The sequence below is a fragment of the Alexandromys fortis genome, unplaced genomic scaffold (genome assembly GCF_014885135.2).
Source record: "Alexandromys fortis isolate MF-2015 unplaced genomic scaffold, M_Fortis_MF-2015_v1.1 scaffold_207, whole genome shotgun sequence".
Classification (NCBI taxonomy): Eukaryota; Metazoa; Chordata; class Mammalia; order Rodentia; family Cricetidae; genus Alexandromys; species Alexandromys fortis.
Genome location: NW_026068106.1, coordinates 2,605,464 through 2,617,290, shown reverse-complemented (window position 1 = coordinate 2,617,290; position 11,827 = coordinate 2,605,464). Strand labels below are relative to the sequence as shown.

The 11,827-nt window shown below is 45.2% G+C and overlaps 1 protein-coding gene across 4 annotated transcripts in view; it reads right to left on the bottom strand.

Moving 5' to 3' along the window:
- Positions 1 to 9,313, bottom strand: part of LOC126489682 (glutathione S-transferase-like) — a 48,054-nt gene extending 38,741 nt beyond the window's left edge. For 2 of the 4 annotated variants that reach the window (XM_050124073.1, XM_050124075.1), the window contains exon 1: positions 8,023 to 9,313. The gene's annotated coding sequence lies outside the window, so the exon portion shown is untranslated. Of the gene's footprint in view, positions 1 to 7,968; positions 7,991 to 8,022 lie in introns of those variants that run through there. The other 2 variants (XM_050124072.1, XM_050124076.1) reach the window with 2 other exon arrangements.
- Positions 9,314 to 11,827: the final 2,514 nt, after the last annotated feature.

The following is an 11,827-nucleotide window of genomic DNA, read 5'->3' as shown; positions in this document are numbered from 1 at the left end:
CACACACACACGCACACACACACATACACACATGCACACACACATACACACACGCACACACACACATACACACACGCACACAAACAACATGCCACGTGCGTACTCACGCACATATACAATAGAAACAAATACATAGTTAGATAAATTTGCATGATGTATTTTTCAGAATTTCCCCCATTGCTAATAAATACACGACCATATTTCATACTTCAATAATTTAATTTGTTTTCTAAAGCATAGGAATTGTGTGAAAATAACTCTAATAGTCGATCCCAACCAAAACAGTAATTCAACATCATCATTCCGTACCCACAGCTCTCATTGGTACTTAAGTGACACAGATTGTTTTTCAGTTTATTTAAACAAAAATAAGGCCTGTAAAAGTGATGTTTCTTATGCTTGTTTTGAAATAATACTCCTTGATAAGAAACATTTGAAATTTTCTTAAGTCAAACCTGTTACTCTCTTAATAATTAAAATTTTATTCTAACAGAAACTTTCAATAAATCCTTCAGTGAGAAACATCATCTAGCTTACTTGAGGAAAGCAGTTGATTCAGTCAACTCAGTCCAGCTTAAGACGCTCATCTCAGAACCCACCTCTACTCCAGCTGCAGCCAGGAGCCAGCGGACAGACTCCATTCTGCCCCGGGAATGGAGTAGTGAAGGACGGGCTTGGTCGCCATGAGTGCGGTCAGGTCTCTGTGTTTCTCTACACGTGAGTGAATAAAAGAGACCTGTGAAAATGCACTTCATGATAGATGCCTGGATAACATCAACTAGAATAAAGAAGTATCTTCCTCCTTTATGACAGGTAAAGGGGTCCCTGGATTTGGTCCAAATTGGTACCCAGCAGCAGCACCTGTGGACTAAAACAAGCTGGTCTCAGATCAGCATTGGTTAAAATGTTTCTGCTCTTGTAAGCTAACTGGTGGGCACGGTAGTTGTGCCCATGTGGGAGTTACTGAGAAAAGGAAGAATCAGAGAACTCAAAGGCACTGAAAACCTCCAAATGCCCCCAATTGTCTCTCTTGATACATCAAGTCTTTATTCTTCATGGTTTGCCTATGAAGAGGCTGTTGTCTCTGCATGGCCTTTAATGCAATGAGTTTTAGAGATATTAAATGCAATGTCTGCTGTCACACTAATGCCCACAACAGACATGAAAATCCCCAGTATTAAATGCAATGTCGGCTGTCACACTAAAGCCCACAACAGACATGAAAATCCCCAGTGTTAAATGCAATGTCTGCTGTCACACTAAAGCCCACAACAGACATGAAAATCCCCAGTTTTAAATGCAATGTCTGCTGTCACACTAAAGCCCACAACAGACATGAAAATTCACAGTGGGCACTAAAGGCACGAAGGTGTGGAACCCACAGCAGGGAAGGTACAAGAAACTTGTCAAAGCCTTGACAAAAGCAAAAACTGAGCCCTAAGAACTGTTCAGCTGAGCAGGTATAACTTGACTGCAAACGGTCTGCCATGCCACTTCCTGGCCTTTAGTCAGCAATGTCCCCTGATCCCAAGTCTCTGACAAGCTCCCACCGTCTTGCTCCATTAGATTCTGCGTCCTACTTGTATTGTTTCAGTTTCCTCGAATAAACAAACAAAAAAGGATGCTGCTGACCTCATGTTATGGTGTACAAAAGGGACCCAACAGTTCTTCATTATCAGATAAACAGTGGGTATGCTCATACATTTGTCCTCATTTTGCTCTAAAAACATCACCTAAGAGGACTTCTTTGTGATATATTTATTTTACACTTGAAGATATTGGGGTTTCTGGGGAGACCTGTTCTATAGGCAATTCTAGGGTTTGAAAGTCACCTCTCTTTAAAACCAATTACTTTCACGGACAGTGGTGTTCAAAATACTTGTGGCAAGCCACAAAGAAACAGAAAAGTTCAGGGGATAGTGAGGTGGAGAATAATAATACAAGATGAGTCTGCAGCTTCACTTACATGTGTCCTGCATGCATGTGTGTACACGTACATGCTCAGTCCTTAGAAATTATAATATCCATATTGGCAGTCAAGGAAACTTGACAGCCCTGTTCTACCTCAAACTTCCTGGGAGACAGAACATAGCAACGAGAATCTGAACAATGAAGCCAGCAGCTCCTGGCACAGATAGACTAACTGTATCATGATAATAAAAGGCTCAGTGAACACAGGAGCACAGGAGCTGAGACCTGGGGAGGGACAATTCTACTTTCCTCTTCAATCTGAAGCTCTTTATAGAGTGTTTAGATTCATCAGCTCAATAGATAGATAGATAGATAGATAGATGATAGATAGATAGATAGATAGATAGATAGATAGATAGATAATAGATAGACAGATATAGATATTAACATATATATGACATAGTATTGATATACATAGATTTAGATATTGAAAACACAGAGGGACTATTTGGGAGGAGTAAAGTGGCCAGTCGGAAGTAGCAGATAAGTGTGGTCGGGGGGAAATGTAAGCCAAGTACAAGTGCATATACGTGTGAAAAATCTCACAACAAAATGTACTATTTTACATGCCAACTAAAAGTTAAAGGGTTTTTTAATTAAAGAAAAAGTATTCTTACAGGTTTTCTCTTTTTTAGACAAAACCACAGCACACTGGTTTACCAACATACATATTTCTAAGAAACTGTGCGACTTGAATTATAGAAATCCAATTTAAAAGCACTTATTATCAAATGTGCAACTAAAAATGACCTTCCTAAACTAGAAAACACTTAAAAACACACAACTCACTTGTCTTATAATTGTAGATCATCATTCAAACTGTATGTTCTTATCAGGGTAGTGGGGGTGGCATTGGATCCACTGGAGGGAATAGAGAGTGACGTCACACAGCTTAAGGCACAGATAACTGTCAGGGCTGAAGACACAGGAGACCCAGTGCTCACAATACTGCTCAGGGGTCCCTGACTGAGGATCATGTTACACCGGGACATGAAGCTTTATCTTATGAAATATTTTACCAAATACTCCTTACTGTTTGGAAAAATGAGGGTGTCAAAGGCCAGGGCAAAACTAGGGTAAAGATTACTATTAAATTTTGCTGGGTAAACAGAAAATGAGACCGAGAGAGAAGAATAATTTGTTGTGGATAGAATTTACACTCCTCATTTATCGTACCAGGGAGTAATTCTCCTGCAACCACCAGGGCAAGAGCCCGGTAGGCTACTCGCAGAGAACCAACCTGCCCGTGCTCTCACGCTGAATAGCATGTCAAGGTTCCTCTGCTCCACTCTGGAGCCCTCCTCAGCTCTGTGCTGCCCGCTGAGGACCTCTGCCTTATTTTCCCAGTGAGAATCCTTCAGCCAATTGGTTGAAAACGAGGGAGGCAAGAAGAGCAGCTAATTCTTGAGCGCCTTTTTGTGAGCAGCCTTTCAACCACATGATGGGAGACGGAATCGATGAGAGGCACACACTGTGGTCTCTGACAGTCCAAAACTGCTGAATGAATCGGAGACTGCAATGACTGCATTTGCCTAATTAAGAAAATGGGGTTGGGCTAGCTGGAAAGCAGGCTCAGAGTTGAAAACCTTGTTCAATTAGAGCTTGATTTCCAGCATGCTGGTCAGATGGCTCACACCCACTTGTAACTTCAGCTGCAGGAGAACTGATGCCCTCTTCTGTCTCCTGAATCACAAATGAGCATGCTCCCAAATAGATACATAGTTAAACATAAGATAAATACTTTTATAAAGTAAATGGATTGGGGAGGTGACCATAGCTCTGTGATAGGGCCCTTGCCTAGCATGTATGAGGCCCTACATTCAGTTTCCAAGCACCACAGAGTGGCGAGGAGAGACTTGTCCCAAAAGAAATACAATCAATGTCAAGTCTAGCAAATTAAGAAAACGAGGTCTCTGGGTTGTTCAAAAACACTGGAGCGAGAGTGTCATCCCTTAACATTTGGAAGGGAGACATAGGTTGAAACTCTTCCATTTGGGGGTGTATAAACTCAATAGATTATCTAATATCTGACTCGGGATTTCCCTTGTTAAAGCAGTTTATAGTATACTTTTTAGGGCTATTGAGAAGTTACAATGAACTAAGGAACATATAGCATTGATAAACTGTTACAGAATGCTAGTCATAGCTCCCCAGTTCTGGGGAGGCGGGTGCATGCATGAACAGCCTGCTAGACCACGTGGGGCTGAACATAGGCACCCGCCTCCCCCTGAGATATGAGGAAGGTGTTCAGCACTGTCAAGTATTGTTAAATATTAAGTATTAATTAGGTATCGATAAAAATATCAGTCCTATGTCCAGCTTTCTTAAGTCTTCCTTATAAACAAAAGTTTTACTGTGTTCAATGAATGATTAAAACTGATGAAGCAGGCTGATTGACAGGCCCACCTTCCCTTCTGTCTGGGTAGCCTTGAGTGGGGAGCTGACAATCAAACAGTCCCTTCACTGGTAGCAGGCTGGATGGCTCTTGGAAGCCAGATGTTGAGAAACTTTCTAACAACTCTCAAACTCTTTAGCAGCTGGAGAGGAAGACACGTTCCAGCTATAATCCTGTATGCCAGACAGTCTGCACACGCCTAGAAAAGTGGACCCCTAAGCAAGACGAGCATGGTAAATTCTAGATGACCTTGCATAGGCTGCAGTCATTTTCACTAAGGCCAGAGGCGGGGCAGCGCACTTCCACTAAGGTCTGAGATTAATGCACACAGTCCTTCACTGTGTCGAGATTATTGGGATGGGGGCCGGCACACTCGCCACACTCCCTGATCTGCCTTTTCCTCATCTGTCAGGCAGCTGTCCAGCCACCCCACCGGCCAAGCTACAGCCACTCAGCTGCCTCCACTTCACTGCCGCTGGTATGTAGGCTGATTGTTTGCGACCAGTTCAGCCATGCTACACAGACCGGAAAAGACCACTCAAGAGGAGCCTTTTGTTGACCCTAATATTTTAACACAAGATGGGCAGCACATGAGAACATCTCACAGACAAATCTCCAAGTGAACAATCCAGTTATGTGTCCGGAAGAAAGCCTGCAAATTAAAGCGGACCTCACGTGCAAATGAAGGGTTATGATTGTACCAATCGTCTCACGTGCGCCAGCCACAGCAGTCCCTCTGCTAGGCCACAAGGGGGAGATATTTCCTCTCTGGCCTAGGTGGGAATGGTTGCTGCAATTCTTGTGTGGTTTCCTCAAGGCATCTGTAGAGAATTCAAAGTGGGAGCGCTGGTATAAAAGACTTCGGCGGGCTGTTCAGCTGACAGCGCTTTTGTTTAAGGCAGCCAGGGCAGCAAGAGACATCAGAGTCTCTGCTTATTCCCAAGAACATGAGCACGAGAAGGTGCACTTCCAGGAAGAACCTGAAGGAGTTACTGTGAGCATTTATCACTGATTGTTAACAGTGCTCTAATGGTGCTTAACACCTGCCTAGCGCTCAGGGAGAGGGAGGTGTCCCGCGGCTTTTGCAAATCTATGGAGACTTAACTCACAAAAGATGAAGGCACAGCTCATATGAGCCCAAAGTCTATGGTAGAAACTGATATTAAATTAGTAATGTCAAAAGAATCCCAGGAAAGTCTAAGTTGCAGGAGTTCAGTACGATATCACCTGAAGGTAAGACAGGCTGATGGGAGTCAACAATGTCTACAAAGGTCCTAGGTGGGGAAGGTTCTGTGAGTCAGCCAGGAAAGGGAAAACATGCAATAGTTGTTACACAGACCAGATTACAGTCTGGACACTCGTGGTCATGAATATTTCAGAGAAACGATCCTTTGATATTAGTATGGTCCATGCAATGTTTGAGACAGACTTATATTGATGATGACTATTTGTTTGTCTGAAGTTCTTATTTTGACTTGAAGTTCTGCGTCTTGTCCAACAATGTAGCAAGAAAGTTTTCCAGGTCACCCACAGTTGCTCTTTACAAACATGGCCTTCAAGCGAAGCTCAAAATAGAAGCTTCACACTTTCTGTAGTCTGTACTGCTTTCGTGAAAAACCATACCATCTAGGTTCTTGAAGAAGCCCATCACATAGACAAAGCAAAATATAACTGAAACCTTTCAAGCTTTAATTGCAACTTTGAGAGGGCGCCTTTAACCAGTTGTTTTGTAAGAGCAGCGGCAGCGGCGGTGAAGGGGTGGTGGTAGCTCCTCCATCGTGGCAATAAAACACAGACCTGAGTCCAAGGGGACAGCTGGGACAACAAGAAAAGGGGTGGTAGGAATACAGAAGGCAAACACTAAAGTCGTGGGCGGGACAAAGGGTGAGGTTGATGAACTGAGGCTGGACCTCAGTGGGTAGAATGTTGATCTCAGGCACGCGGTCCTGTGCTCAATTTCCAACACTACATAAAACTGGGCTGCTATTGCATGTCCTGCAATCCCAGAACTTGAGAAGTAGAAACAGGAGGATCACAAGTTCAATGCTACCCTCGGCTCGCTCAAGTTCAAGGCCAGCATGGGCTGGCTACCTGAGATCCTGTCTCAAAACGAGAGCAGGGAGGAGGACTGGGCACGGGTTGGAGTGGGGGCTCCAGAATGCAGAAACTGAAGGCGGGCGGACCATTAAAAGGGTCATGGAATAAAAACCACAGCCCGGCCACTTAGAAAAGCTCCGGAGAGTGGTCTAGTTTTCAACCACAAGGGTCTCAAATACTTTGGGCCCAGAAGTCAAGAGCTGAGGAATTCTCAGTTCCTAGAGCTATACAGGAGCCGTAACACTAGAGGGCGCCACCTGCTGCCGGTCCCACCTGCCTGCTGCCGCTACTCACTACCATTAAACACAAATAACACTGAAGCAGCCAAAGGTCAGCAGGACCGGCAGGAATTCTAACCTGCACGGGATTTCAAAACAGGTCAAGGCTAATGGATCTCAGCCAACTTATGGCTAACAGTTTGGGATACAGCCTGACCACAGACACAGCACAAAAATGTTAACCTCGGGGGCAAGAGGAATGGATCAGCAGTCAGGAGCTTGGCTGCTTCTTCAGAGAGCCTGGAACGGGCACCATATGGTGGTTCAAAACCATCTGTAATCTAGTTCCAGAGGATATGATAACCTCTTCTGTTCTCTGCAGGCACCAGGTAATACACGGGGTAAACATCCATATGCAGAAAATGAAAAGGAGTGAATCCATTTTAAAAGTCACCTTTAAATGTCTATAGCAAATTTCTAACAAACAAACAAAATGATAAACCCCCAAATACTCATCACTCTGCCAACAACTTCCTTCTTCCACACATGGAGGGTAAGTTAAATTGGTCCCCCCAAAGCAAGCCCACGTTGAAATCCCCGGGTCCTGCCTGTGACTGTGACTCTCCCCGGGGAGAGGTTCTGGAAAGATGCACGTACGGGTTTTCCAATAAGAAGATTGTGATTTATTCAGACAAACTTTAACTCTAACGATCGGTGCCTGGATGAGAGGAAGGACAGTAAAAGCCACCCCTGACTGCTGTGCCCAGGCCTAAGACAAGCCAGAAAGATGTGACTACATCTGGCTTCAAACGGATACAACTACTTAGAGGCTGTGAAAAACAGGCACATTCTGGAATCGCTCTAACTTTCTATGTGCACTTTTTGCATGCTAAGGCTTTAACCATTACATTCCCTTGAGGTCATTTTCCAGTGACGTTTTGTATGATGCTGAGAAGATCAGAATTCATGAGCTCAACCTGCAACCTTCACCAGAACTCCAGCTTCAGGGGATGGAAGTCCGGGCGTGTGGCTGGGAGATTAACGTCTGTGAGAAGTTAGAAAATCAGAACGTCCGCAGGTGGCATAGGGGAACTATCTTGGCACCATGGTTTACAGTCGGGTAGGGACAGCGAAGGCCTTTATTTCTGCACCGTAGCAAGGAAATACAGGGTAGGGAAGTCTGCCCTGTGGATGCACATACAATCATCGGCTCTCCTGGGCCTGAACTGAGGCTAAAGAGGGAAAAGAAACCACGGACGGGAAAAGAACTACACGCAAGCGCAGTACCTCATTCCGGAAGCAATCTCAGCGCAGGCGCACTCCGGCGGAGCCCCCTCTTACCCTGCGGGCCGGCGTCCAGCAGCGCGCATGTGTAGTTCACTAAATTCAGTTCTGTCTAGGAACGTGGGTGCCACCCGGCAACCTAGAGAGTCCGTGCAGGCAACTCTCTCCTAGATCCAGCCTGGATCCTGCTGCCTCCTGCCGGGCTGGCTGACGTCTGCAGCGGGTGCGTTATCTAGTGCATCATCAACTAGATCCCAGACGGAAAAAAAGACTTTTAGCAGGAAAGAAGTTTTTGTTTTGGGGGACCCACCCTGGCGGAACCGCTACCAAAGCCAAACAACGCACTCGCTGTCTATAAATTGTTCCTGTTTTCAGTGGAGGGAACCGACGTTCCAAGAGGTGAAGTACGATTTCCAGGTCAGCGTCCACCTGATGTGGTTTAAAGCCCGATTCCCTTACAGATTACCGTCTCTTGGATCTGACAGATGTGGGCGTGACATCAAGATCCTGCTTTTTTGATGAGACCAGATCTGCCAGCCTTGAACGTCCAGGATGAATGGTAAAGAACGCCAGAGATGGGAAACGTTTTGAATCTTGGGAGTGCAGGGGAATCTGTTCCCAGAAAAGAACTTTATATTGACAGGAAATCGTCCCACTTGGTAAATTCTCACGCGGCTCCGTTTTGCCTTCTAGGCTGAAAATAGTAAGCAGGACAAACCCTCTGCTCTTTATTACGCAATAGCAGTCCAGGTACTGAGGGAGGCTCCGGGCTTCTGGGGGTTTCAGCCACAATCAAATCTAACGCATACATTACATCTTGTGAATTCGTTTGCTGAACCCATTCCTTCCACAGTGAGAGTATTTAGGGGAAATAAGATGTCTGTGTTTTGACAACTGGGAAGTCTAAACTGGTGCTAGGGGATTAACCAAACCCTGGAAGACACAGGGATGTGGAGGCAGTAGCGTCCTGCTGTTTGCTTCTGAGTTCTCGGGGAACTCCTTCCCACCCTGCTATGTCCCCCCTCACCCCAGCCTTCTCTCTCCCCTCAGAATCACAGAACAGTTTCCCCACTCAAAAATAAAATGCAAACCTTCATCGAATTCCTCATTGTTCCAACAATCTGATCTGAATAAATAAATACCTTCCCCTCCGGGAACGCAATTTTCCTTTTAAAAGACTGTGTCTCAGACTAGCTGCTCCAAGATATTTTTCACCTCGCTACTAAAAACTGGAAGCTGGAAACGGGCGCGTGCTGTTTCTCTTGAAGGCACATTTATTGAAGTCATTTTTTTAACTCTCTGTACGCTGTGGGAATTGCACACTTGCGAACATATGGGGAAGAGGAATTTTCTCAGGCTGAACTTCCAACTGCCGTAGCCAGCAACTGTATTTTATAAACTGATAAAACAGGTGCAAACTACGCAATTTCCTGTCCACCAAGCTGACACTGCAGAAAGTAGTCTCCGGGATGCTGTACACGTAAGAAGAAGGAAGCTTCGATCGCAAGAGCACAGGAGAGGATGAACTGAATGAGAAAGTGAGTGGGCAAGGGGAACCAGAGTGCAATCGCGTGTGCCCCACACAGTAAACCAGCAAAGGGGAGACAAAAAGGAAAAATAATCCAGCCAATAAAATTCCACTTCTTAATAATAACCTTTATTGGTAAGACTTTGGCTTACCAATAAAGACACGCAGACTGGTTGGCTGGACTTAAAAAACTGCATTCGGCTGGTGGTAGATTCCTTTAATCGCAGCACTTGGGAAGCAGAGGCCGGCAGATCTCTGAGTTGAAGGCCAGCCTGTTTTGCAAAGTGAGTTCCAGAACAGCTAAAGTTACGCAGAGAGCTTTGAAAAAAGACCATCTTGAAAAAAAAAAAACAAATATATATAGTCTCCAAAAAAACACACCTTTTGGGTAAAGACACCTATGGGTTGAAAGTCAAAGAATGGAAGTAAAAAACAAGTTGTCATGGCTAGTCTGATGTCTGATAAGCATACTTCAAGTCAAAATTAGAAAAGATAAAGTAGATACTACATTATTAATAAAGGGAACAAGTGCTTCAAGAAATATAACAATCATAAATATATATTCACCACACAGTGGAGCCCTAATTTCATAAGGAAACATTAAAGGATGAAAAAAGTGAGACATGCCCTAATACAACAATTCTGTAGGAGACTTCAATACCCTCTTCATTTTTTTTGGTCTGTTTGTTTGTTTTGTTTTGTTTTTTTAAGACAGGGTTTCTCTGTCGCTTTGGAGCCTGTCCTGGAACTCACTCTGTAGACCAATCTGGCCTGGAACTCACAGAGATCCTCCTGCCTCTGGCTCCCGAGTGCTGGGATTAAAGGCGTGTGCCACCACTGCCCAGGCCTACCCTCATTTTTAACTAATGTTCAGTGATGTGTAACAGTATCCTCTGAGTTGAAACACTGTATCCTGGAGCAAGGCTCCTTTAAGACTCAGGACATTCTAAAAGAATGCTCAAGACTACTCAGTAAGCAACTCACAAGTCTTAGAAAATCCCTGAAACTTAACAGATTCACAAAGATTCATCCCCCCCCGCCATGAAGGTTATATAAGCAATAAGGATTGCCACAAAGAGGGGAGTCTCAAGCATGTTGAGCTGCTTTCAAGTCATACAAAGAACTCCAAAAACTCATTTCACAAGTAGTGAGTTGGGCTGATGCAGCTGACTCTAAATCATTGCTACTCACTCCTGTAGGTGACCCCAAAAGACTCACTGGCTCACCAAGGTAAACACTGGTAGACTCTATTCTTTGGTCTGTAATCAGTGCCCTGTTTGGGATGATATGAAATACGCACACCAGTTTTTTTCCTTGTAAGGAGCACTAATACAACTTGAATGTCTTTTTAAGAGTCACATGTGCAGCAGTCAGCATAGTGTCCAACTACCTTGTTTCCAGAGGGCAAGGAAAGAGCCTATCCACAGTGCTGGCCCTGGGCACCCTGGAGGTTAATCTGAGACCCCTCTTACAAAACCAGGCTTCCTCTGTTTCCTTTTTTCCTGGGAATCCCAGAAGTAGCCCCCAGAGAACCGTCTTCTGGAGGTTGGAGAAGCAAATGGCGGGAGGGCTGAGGGCTGTAGAAAGCCTTTGGGGACCCAGATCCCACCTGCCTGGGCTCCCTCTAGGTCAGTCCACTAGCCCTTTCCCTCAGGAGGCTCCAGAATCATGCCAAATTCCACCCCCCAATACCGCAGCTGCATGATGCCTCTGTTCCTCTCAGACCCTGCAGCTGATCGCCTGTTGGGCCGTCTCTGTCTGGTCTCAGGTGCGGTGTCTTTAGTCCTGATAGGCAGGTAGCCTACTGCTGCCACTTCTTGCGGATTCTTGGTGGGTCACTGTTGTGGGCTGTTCGTTTGTCACCTGCTTCTGACATCGAACTAGCGCAGATGCTTCTCCCAACATAGTCCTGCTGCCGTAGGGCCTCTTGTCCAACCTTCTCAGCATTCCAAAGGGATTGTGCTGAGTTTATTAGTCCCAAGAGGAAGCTAATCCTGGCGGTTCAAAGGTCTCTGGGGTCCCAAGAGGAAGCTAATCCTGGCGGTTCAAAGGTCTCTGGTCATTTCAGTCTGCCCAAGACGCACGGCAGCACCCGTCTGCCGCAAGTACCTGCTTTAAATCCAGTTGCGTCTTCCTTAGCCTGCCTGAAGTCACCGTCCTGTGGGACATCCACGAGGGCCACTTAACCCCACTCTCATTGGAGATGCCCTGGACGCGGTCACTGGCTGCGCCATACACCTTATTGGGCTTTGCCAAACTGAAAAAGAGACAAACATAAGACAACGTTTTAAATAATCAGAGCAAAACAGCCAAAACTCAAGAGAAAAAGAAAAA